Here is a 9441-nt window from a genome sequence, read left to right on the forward strand (position 1 = left end):
TATTTTGATCCCCATAAGGAACACCTTTCCCTCTAAATTAAAACATTTTCACATATACAATGAAAACTCTAAGTAAATATTCATAACTTGAATGCACTTCTTTTTTTTCCCCTCACTCATCAACTCCCAGTATTTCTGCTACTATGTTCGAAATATAAACAAAAGGCAAAGACTAATGACAGAACGTCGCCATGAGAAATATAGCCCAGAGATTAGCATATATTTCATTGACTCAAATTCATTGGCATTTGCATAAATTTAAAAGAGATGTAAGATAAACTTTGCATGTGTTTGTATAGCCATTATCTTGAGGATTCTGTAATTGTATGGTTAACAAAATTAGAAAATACAAAGAAATTTATTCTTAAAAAGCAAGTCAAATATGTAGTCAACTGGCAGCACAGATGACTAGGCCATTAGAGCACTGGTTGCGCTTACAGAGAAGCTGGGTTTAACTTCTCGCACTGACGTGGCTTTCTTGACTCTCCGTGACTCCACTACCAGGGGATTTCGTGTCTTCATTTGCCCTCACTATAAGCTACCATACACATGTGCACAGACATATATTCAGGCAAAACACTGAAAGACATAAAATAAACTAATTAAGATACATATTTAGAGTGAGAGAATTCTCAATTTTCATACAAATATATGAAATATAATGTTTCTTTATGTGTCCAGCAAAGAAAGTTCCAGTAATTTATTCATATCAAGCAATAATTTAATTAATATCATCTGGATAATTACCTATTTTCGAAGTAAACATACTGTTTTCTTAAAATACTATGTAATCTAATTTTCAAATTATTAAAATAATCTTCAATAAAAATATGTCTCCTGAGGAAAAATTTCATCTAAGCATAAAATGATATTTTCTATTACTATCAGGAAGTTACTAGATTTTTTTGTTTTGTTCTGTTTTGTTTTGTTTTTCCTTTAGTCAGCTATGGGTCCTACTCTACAGTGCTGGCTTTGCGGGGAAATGTTAACACCCTCACTTGTGATTGTGTCTATTAGAAAGGAAGGTCTATCTGATACAATATGACACATTCAAACCTTGGACAGCCACCGCTATAACCAATGGCTGTCTATGATCATAACTAGTCTGTGTGGTAGTTTTATGTGCCAGCTTGGTTAGGCCATGAAAACAGACATGCTCTAGATACTTTCTCAAGGAAGTATTTGCATAAGGTACACATTTAAATAAACTCTGAGAAAGTTTATTGCCCTTGAAATAATGAGTGGGCTCTCACACAATTAGTTGAACAACTTTTTAAAAAAGACTTTGGTTCCATAGAAAAGGAATTCTGCCAACAAAGTGCCATTGGGCTTGAACTAGAATTTGTCCCTAGGTCTCTATTTCTGTTTTTGACTTGTCAGACTTTAACACACACACACACACACACACACACACACACACACACACACACACACACACCACAAATCAACATTTCCCCCCATCCTTCTTCTCCTCCTCCCATGGAGTGGGTCTCAGGTTGGACCAGGAATTGGTTGGACATTTCCTCATTCTTTGCTTTAGTTTTGTCCCTGCATGTCTTATAGGTAGGGTAAGATTTCAATCGAAGTTTTCTGGGTGGGTTGGTGTTCCCGCCATTCTACCAGAAGTCATGTCTAGTGAGAGGGTGGCCTCCTCAGCCTCCATGACCCCTGCTAATTGTAGTCTCAGCTAGAGTAACCCTCATTCCTCCCACAGTCTCCTATGCTTGGAGACAGAAGCCTAGAATAGCTGTCCTCTTAGTGGCTCCACCCAGCAGCTGATGGAAACACATACAGAGACCCCAAACCAAACATTGGGTAGAGCACAGGGAGTCTTGTGGAAGAGTGAGGGGCAAGGATAGAAAGACTCAGAGGGGACAGGAGTGACACAAAAGGACCAACAGAGCCAACTAACCAGGGCCCAGGGGTCCTGTGGAGACTGAAGCTCCAAACAAGGACCATGAACAGACTGAACATAGACCCCCTACCCAGATATTTCCAATGAGTAGCTTGATCCTCATATCAGTCCCCTAGTTAAGGGAATGGGAGCTGATTCTAACATGGACACTGTTGCCTGCTTTTCAATCGCTTTCCCCTGACAGGCTACCTCACCAGGCCACAGGGGAAGAGGATGCTCTTGGTCCTGATGTGACTTGATACACTTTGGCGGGTGGGTAGAGAGAAGCTCCTCTTCTCTGAGAAGTAGGGGAGGAAGATAGGGCAAAAAGCAAGGGAGGGCGGGGCTGAGAGGAGAGAAGGGAGGGGGGCTGTGACCAGGGTGTAAAGTAAATAATTAATAAAATAAAATAAAGGTTGGAGAAAAACATGCATGTCTCAATGAACTATTACCTGATTTTTTCCCCACAGCACTCAGTAGCTAATATATGATAGTTGTCAACTGTGCTTCTGTCTTCCCTTTTATTCTGCAAGCCTTGTGAGGCTTGTGTGCGATTTGCCATGATATCCGCACATTTAGAAAAAGTCTATAATATTCAACTGTCTTTTTTTTGTTGTTGTTGTTTTTAATGATAAGCAATATGTAATAGCCACTATGAAAATAGTGTTAAGCACTGGGAACTGAACTGTGGTTATTATCAACAGCATATTTATCTTCATAGCTAATGACACTTGCACTTTGGGAAGTTGACATTATACAAAAAATACTCAGGAAAATTGATATTGCTAAAAAGGAACTCTTAAATTATGCCTCTCTCTCCATGCCACACCTCTATGATTTTCACATTCTCATTCCCAAGACTGGATCTGTGCATTTGATGATTTATAGAGCCTATGATTATGTTAAGTTTTAGGACAAAATGGTTCTGTAGATTAAATTAAGACTGCTAATCAACTGACTTTGAGTTAATCAAAGGGGAGATTATTTCAGCGAATCAGCCAAATCTAATCACATGACTCTGTGAGAGCACAGAATTTTATTTAACTAGCAGGAAAAAGGGAAATCAGTTTTTCAGAGCATAAGGAAGACTTTACATGCCGTTGCTGATTTATACACGGCAAAGGACTACATTAATAAGAGTACAGGGAGATTCAAGAAAGTGAAAGTGTGGCATGGAAGATGGCCCCAACTTCTCAGGAACTGGATTCGGCTAGGGAGCTGAACAATAGACTTCCTCAACACCTCAAGATTGCTCACACTTCCATTTCATCCTTGTAAAACTAAGCAAAGAGCATTGCTGAGCCTCTCTTTCTTAGTACCCAGAGAATTTGGAAGAACAAACACAGATTCGAAGCTGTTAAACTTGTAAGATTTTGCCCAAAGTAGTAGAGATCTACCATGCTAAGAAACCTATTTTACATGTGTGTGCATGGGTGTATGTGCACACTTGAGTGCATAGCTGTTTACATTCTTGGCCAGACCAAAATCTCAGGTGTCATTCCTTAGCTATCAAACTTTTTTTTAAAAAGATAATCTCTCACTAAGACCTCTACCCCAGCATTTATTCTGTCTGGCATTTCTCCAAGCCCCAGAGTTCTACCTGTCTTAATCTCTCTGAAACTCAAATTACAATGTGTGCTATCATACCTCGCCTTTTTAAAGCTTAAAGCTGGACCTTTGGTGCTCATCAGGAAAGATCACAAGTGACTGGGCCATTCTCCCAACCTAACCATCCTTATTTTAACCCAAGTATTTTAGTCTTTATGTGTATTAATTACTTTTCTACTACTATGATAAAACACCACAACTAAGACAATTCATATAAGAAAGGGCTTATCTAAGGTTTACAATCCCAGGGAAATAAGAGTCCTGAACCATCATAGTTGAAAGTCTTGCAGCTGGTGAGTTTTATGGCAGGAAAAATTGAATATTCATATCATCAATGGTAAACATGAAATAGGTAGAGTAAATTGGATGGCACGTGACTTTTGAGATGCAAAACTCTTGCCCCATAGATACTCTTATTCAGTAAGCTCACAAATATGAGCTTGCCCAAATATGAAAGCTACTAGGACCAAATATTCAAATGTCCAGACCAAGAGGGACATTTCGTTCAAATCCTAAACTATATAACCATGTAATCTTTCCGTACAATTTTAAGATATAAATAAGTATAGCAACATAGAAACATGAGAGTACACAGTTGTTTTTGTTTGTTGTTTTGTTTTTACATTATACATAAAATTTAAATTATTTATTCCTTAAACTGGCCTGATCTTTCAGAGTATTCCACACAAAAGAAACTTTCTCCTTACAAACAATACCCTTTGAGGATCATCGTGCTTTTATGCTTAGCGTTCAAAGTACAAGTCCATCACAACACTTTTTAAAATATTTTTATTACTTGTTTTATTTTTATTTTTATTTGTTTGTGTCAACATCTTCTTCCAAGAATGAGGTATGGACATATTAATGTGCTTTCCCTGTCCTCATGAAGCAAAAGTCTTGAAGTACTTTGGTTTTTAACAAGTACTTTGTTATGTGTAGCAATTTGATGCAGAGCAGGGAGGAAGTTTTAAGTTATTACTTAAATCAGAAAAAGGGAATTCTGCCGTTTTACTCTGCCCACTAAGTATCATGTGCCTGCTTGTAGGCAAGGTAACCTCTGACAAGAATATCTCAAGGAAATGAGCTTTGGTTTTTAACTAAAATTCTTCTTGTGAGTGAGGAGTAAAAATAAAATCTAAGGCCAGTGAATCATTGAAACTCCAAGGCCAGCCTTCAAGTCATAGAAAGTTCAAGACATGTCTGCACTACACAGTACGTCTGTTTCAGAAGCATTAAAAATATTTTCAGATAGGACTACTTGGCCTTCCCGATTAGAGAAGTTATCTGTTTGTCTAGGAATACCCATTAGTCACCTACAAAATCATCCCTAAGTCAGACTTACAATGATATGTGCTCCCAGTCAAGAGTTCCAATTCTCTTTTAGGCGACTATTAGAGTAAAATCACATTACCTCTCTAGTTATCTGACCTGTCATGGGGCAGGGTCTGATTTTACTCATGCCTACAGAGGAAACAACCATAACATTTTGTCCTTAGCTTCATTCACTCTTTAACAGAATTTCTTGTTTGGACTCTTCTTCCCGTGAAGGAATCCCTGTTACGTTCACTGTCAGAGGAATGAAGGCCTAAAGGTGAGTCCTCATTCACAAAATCTCAACTTTGCTGTGACCATACTGTGCATAGGGGTCAGCACTACATTGCTTTATGAGTCTCAGAAGCAGGTAGATGACTCACATCCACCAAGCAAACACTCTACCAACTGAGCTGCATCCCCAGACCTACCCACTTATTTACGTTGATCCATAATCCTTGCAAACCCCAATGGGACACATGCAAGTACATCTGTGGTACAGCACACAGCGAGAAACCCAGAGAAGGTATAAACCGCATCTCTTCTTCCTCCTAAACATGACAGTGTCTGAATAGACTTTTTGTGTTCTCAGGGAAACCTCCTCTCAGAGTTTCAAGATGACCAAGGGCGACTGTTTCCAGCATTGACAACTATTTCAAGTTGCACAACATGCTCCATCCATCTTGTGCAAGATGCAGTTTGAAAGTACCAGCCAAGGACAAAGACAGGTGGTAAACTTTAAACCCCTACCCAGATCTAGACAATGGACAGAACATTCTCCACAGTTGAGTGGAGAGTGGGATATTACTTTCTCACATACTCTGGTGCCTCACCTTTGACCATGTCCCCTGGAGGGGGAGACCTGGTGGCACTCAGAGGAAGGATAGCAGGTTACCAAGAAGAGACTTGATACCCTATGAGCATATACAGAGGGAGGAAATCCCCCTCAGGAACAGTCATAGGGGAGGGGAAATAAGGGGAAAATGGGAGGGAGGGAAGAATGGGAGGATACAAGGGATGGGATGACCATTGAGATGTAACAAGAATAAATTAATTAAAAAAAGGAAAAAAAAGAAAGTAGGAGACTGACATGATCAGATTCCTTACACATCTGTGCAACTTACTTCTCTAGTTTTGACTTGAAAACATCCTCTTGACTTAAGGGACTGCCTCTGAACTTCTCATAAGTTGTGTTTCCCTCAACACATTAAATCATATGGAATGACTCCCCAGGGAGCCTACTGATGAAAACACAAGATGTAAATTCCACATTTATGAAAGATTTTTTTCTGTGTGAATCCTTGATGTTTGGCTATTCACAAGGTAAGGAAATTTAAAACATATCCACCTGAACTTCTTCCTTTCAAATTGATATTGTTATGAAAAGGTTCCTTTGGGTCATCAGAACATAAACATCCTATCTTAATCTTTATATACTGCTGTAAAAATGCCTCCGCTGACCACAGAGAACCTGAACCCAAGGGAGCTTCAATTACACTGATGAAAGATGCAAACAAGCAGAAAAATCCAAAATTATATAACCAAACAAAATCCATATATCCAGGCAACTACAGAGAAAAGATATCTCAGCCTGTACAGATTTTATAGTATTTTTCTTTTTAATAAACTTCAATATGAATTGCCAAAAGTTGGTTTTGTCTGAGTTTTCTGGTGTCCATTTTTAAAATGACTTTGTGTAATGCTGCAATGAAGCACCATTTCTACTCATGGCCTTGAAAACTTTAAGCCAATTCAGGTTCCACCGTCATCATTTATCATTGGTTGTGACGTCATGTCTCATGATCATATGGAGGAAAACATCCTTCTTTTATCTGAAACAAAAGTAGTACTTTCATATATATGTCAGTATTAAAATCCAACATCAGCTCCGCCTACCGGCAGAAACAGCTTCCCTTAGTGTTCTTTTCTGCTGCTACGCTCTTGAATTCTAACTCCACCTTAGTTTTTAGTAAAGTTTCAATGCTTCAAAATTGAAATCTGGCTGTTAATCTTATCCCTTGCATGCAGTTTCCATCCACCCTTCTTATAAATATTTAGCTGAAACTTTTCATGTAAAAAACAAACTTCCTCTGTGACTACAAAGCTCTTCATATCAAAATAAGATACAAGCCCAGTATTGTTCTAATTTACTTTAATCCTTTCCTGTGATTTATAATGTAGGACACTGAACACTCTCCAGAGAATTAGCCTACAACACAGTACATTCAACTTCTCCCTTACTCATCTAAGTCCTTTTCTTAGAAGCTGTTTCAGCTGGTAATACGTTGATGTTCTCAGAGCCTTAGAGAGCTCTGTCATAGGCCTTCTCTCTTTGGCCCTTAATTTACAAGAATCCCACTGCCTATGGGGAAATGTTGATAGCATCTTGATTTCTGTCACCTGTGTAAATATCTTCTCTGTGAACAACTTTATTAACAAAATGTTCCCAATAATATTCACAAGACATTTTCATAAGCTGCTTCATAATGTTTAAGAGTGAGAATGAGTAAGGGGAAAAATTGAAGGAAAAATTGGAAAAAAAAGATAATTGCACAAGAAAGAGTCCAATAACTACTGGCTGTGTATGAAAATGAAATTAAAATGTACAGAAGAACTAATCTGATATATTTTCCTATTAGTCTCATTTACTAAAGTTATAGCCAACTGTTTACCCTGCTGGATAACAGTTACAAAGTTAACTCTGATCTCAAGGATGTCAGTGCCAGCTCTCGAGTGTAATCAGCTTTCACACAGATACCTTTCTTGTCCAGATCTTCAAAGTGAAGCAAAGAAGAAAGAGAAAGAAAAAAGCATCCCGTGGGAGATGACAGCATCCTCCACAGGGAGCCCCTCTTGAGATGTGCTGATTGTAAGAACATGCCCAGAAAGGGCTCAGTGCACCTCAGTCCACTGTGGATGTGCCTGGAACGTTCTGTACATGGTGAGCCAAGGATCAACCTGATGTCAGTGGAGAGGAGGAAAGAAATCCATATTTTGCATCGCGGCAAAGAAGTTAATTAATTGTCAGGTCTAATTTCTCAGTTCTCAAACAGCAAATCCATTCTTTCCTTAGAATTTACTCACACTGCCAGCTAAATAACATCAGAGTCAATTTATTTACCTACGTATACTTAAGTTATTCTAATTTTATAATTTTAATTTTTAACAAAATAAAAACTTGCAGCTTTGAAGAATAAGAATAGAGGTTACAGTATTTCAAGTAATCTCATAACAGCAGGCTGGAAGTTACGTATTTTTAGCATTAGTATACATTTTTAGAAGATTTACCAACTTAATAGTCACCTTAAGATATAATCAAATAAAACCACATTCTCATGCCATTCATTGTTATTCTAGGTCTATTAGTGTTAGGCTCTTTTTATTACTGATGGCCTACCAATACATAGTGAAGGAATAGTCCATTGTAGAGAAATGTGTGCAAATGAGACAAATGAAACTGAGTAGTAAATTCAAATTACATTGCTTTCCCAACTGGTTAAATTATTAAAAACATTTTAAGCTGCATGTTACCCATGAGTTCATTTTCTCTTCTATTCCACATGCAACCTCCTTATCCAAACTTGCGTCATTTCCAGTGTTGTTGCAGTTGCCTCCTACAGAGTCGGCCTCTCTCCTGTTCTGCCTCCTAATCCATTACACTGATCATGGCAGTGTGTGAATTGTTATTTCATCGGAGAATAAGTACAAACAACATTCAAGCAACAACAAACAAGACAAAATGAAACATTCAAATACATTTCCATGTGTCTCCAATTATCCTTGCTGTTTACCTACTCCTTCAACAACCTCCAGCCCACACAAGCCTCATTCTTTAAGATGCTCCATATGCTCACAGCTCATTCGGTTCCTCCGTACTGTCTGGGAAATTGCATTAACTTCTCCCTCTATGCCACCAAACGCACATTATAGACAGAAAATGCCAGCTTCCTTCTCACATTGAAAGTTGTTTCTGTCAGCCCAAACGTTTTTACATTTCTGCCTCATAATTCTGGAATTTATTCTACTAATACTGTGTCTATTCAAACAATGATATTTGCTTAAATGTCAGTGACTCTGATAGTCTCCAGTTTCATCAAATCAAGGGGTTGATTTGATTAATTAAATTATTAAAAGGAATTATGAAAATTCTTAAAGTATATTGACCAAAAGCACAAAAAATATAGCTAACAAATAATTTATATTCTTCCTTAAGAATCTATCTAAAATGTCGATTTTATTGGCTGGCTCATAGCTGAGAAAAATTATTATCTATTAACACCCTCAATAGCAGTAGCATTGCTTAGCATTTTACTATAATTCCCTCGAGAAAAGCTATGGCAAATAAACAAGAGTTTTGCTAACATTTTATTACTTGATTACAAAGGAATTGACATTGTCATCAGTCTTCTGAAGGTTCTTTGTTGTTGTTGTTGTTGTTGTTGTTGTTGCTTTTGTTGTTGAGATCTTCAACTTTGGGAGTACCCAAAGTTATAACTCTGGTCTTAAAAGTGACAGTGGCTCAGTGCTACAAATGTGAAAAGGTGCTAGAAACATATGCCCTCTACTATGCTCCGCATATCCGCCCTCATTTCCAGGCTCTTCACTCTGCAGCTTTGAAGTCTTGGCTT

The 9441-nt window shown here is 37.9% G+C and overlaps 1 long non-coding RNA gene across 1 annotated transcript in view; it reads right to left on the minus strand.

The window, feature by feature from the left end:
- Positions 1-444: 444 nt before the first annotated feature.
- The window catches only part of LOC311584417, a 36511-nt gene continuing 27514 nt past the window's right edge, over positions 445-9441 (minus strand). The window contains exon 4 of the long non-coding RNA XR_014774861.1: positions 445-579. This is a non-coding gene — a long non-coding RNA (uncharacterized lncRNA). The remainder of the gene's footprint in view (positions 580-9441) is intronic.

This window comes from Acomys minous (assembly GCF_964271855.1).
Source record: "Acomys minous genome assembly, chromosome: 15".
In the NCBI taxonomy this organism is placed as follows: Eukaryota; Metazoa; Chordata; class Mammalia; order Rodentia; family Muridae; genus Acomys; species Acomys minous.